Source organism: Rhagoletis pomonella, unplaced genomic scaffold, assembly GCF_013731165.1.
Source record: "Rhagoletis pomonella isolate Grant_MI unplaced genomic scaffold, Rhpom_1.0 Rhpom_scaffold_00002, whole genome shotgun sequence".
NCBI lineage: Eukaryota > Metazoa > Arthropoda > Insecta > Diptera > Tephritidae > Rhagoletis > Rhagoletis pomonella.
In genome coordinates, this window is record NW_023458556.1 from 73,280,353 (window position 1) to 73,281,803 (window position 1,451).

Here is a 1,451-nt window from a genome sequence, read left to right on the forward strand (position 1 = left end):
TTAAATTCTTTTTTTATATTTTTGATTACTTATAAGTACCGTGCCGTACAAAATTATTGGCTCGGAGACTCTTTCATCTGATCACAAATTTTGAAAATGTAGCTTTTGAGCCAATTAGTAAAGTGCAAGTCTGAAGTTACCAGAAAATTTCGTTGATTTTTTGCAATTATTTATTTTTTGCTGACAGTATCTTCCACATACAAAAAAATGTCGAACATAGTTTGTATGGAAGAAACTCTCAGTAAAAACAATACCAAAAATCAACTAAATTTTTATGGGCTGCAAAACTTCATTTTCAAAATTTTTATAAAAAAGTCTGAATAGAAAGTTGCGAATTTGTATGCAAATTTATTGCATTTTCCCGAGTTTTCCACAAAGTTTAGAAATTTTATTTTTATGTTTTCTGATGTATTTAGTATAAACTGTATTTTTATAAGGAACAAAAAAGGTACATGCATTGTGAAAAATTCTCTGTGCTCTAGTTGTGATAAATTGTTTTGTTTTGCTAGTGTACGTTGTAATGATCTCATGATCGCATGTTTTTATGTTTTTGGTTTTGTTTGTCAAAATAAAATTTTACTACATCCTTTCGTACGTAATTTTTGTCGAAACGAAAGGGAAGGGAGCGAGAGGCCTCTCCCCCCCTCCCCCCCTTAAGTGTCCCGGTTTGGCAACAGAGATATCTGGCAGCCCTAATAATAAGACCTTCACGGTCACCATATAATAATCCGATATGGGTTGTTTCAAAAAAGGGACTTACAGAATCGGGAGAGAAAAAGATGCGTTTGGTCATTGATTTTAGGAAGCTCAATGAGAAAACGATTAGTGACAGATATCCTATTCCCGAAACCTCAGTAATCTTGGCGAATCTAGGGAGATCGTCCTTGTTTACCACCCTTGACCTTAAATCTGGGTTCTATCAAATAAGACTGGCTGAACGGGATAGAGAAAAGACAGCCTTTTCCGTTAATAACGGAAAGTATGAGTTCTGTCGACTTCCGTTCGGTCTTAAGAACGCGCCCAGCATTTTCCAGCGGGCAATTGACGAAGTTCTCCGTGAAGAAATTGGCAAATGTTGCCATGTTTACGTTGAAGACGTCATCATATTTTCTAAGAACGAGGATCAACACGTCAAGGATATTAAGCGTATTCTTGGGAAACTGTACGAAGCAAACATGAGAGTGTCGCTTGAAAAAACCAAGTTCATGAGGGACAAAGTAGAATTCCTCGGGTTCATTTTTTCTAGTGAGGGAATAAAAACTTGCCCAGACAAGGTGCAGGACATAGTCAAATATGAAACCCCTAAAACACTTCGTGCCTTACGGTCGTTCCTCGGACTCTCTGGATACTATAGACGATTTGTGAAAGACTATGCGTCAATCGCTAAGCCATTAACTAAATATCTTCAGTTAGACGAAGAGGCGTTACGAGCCTTTAAGAAAATCAAGGAA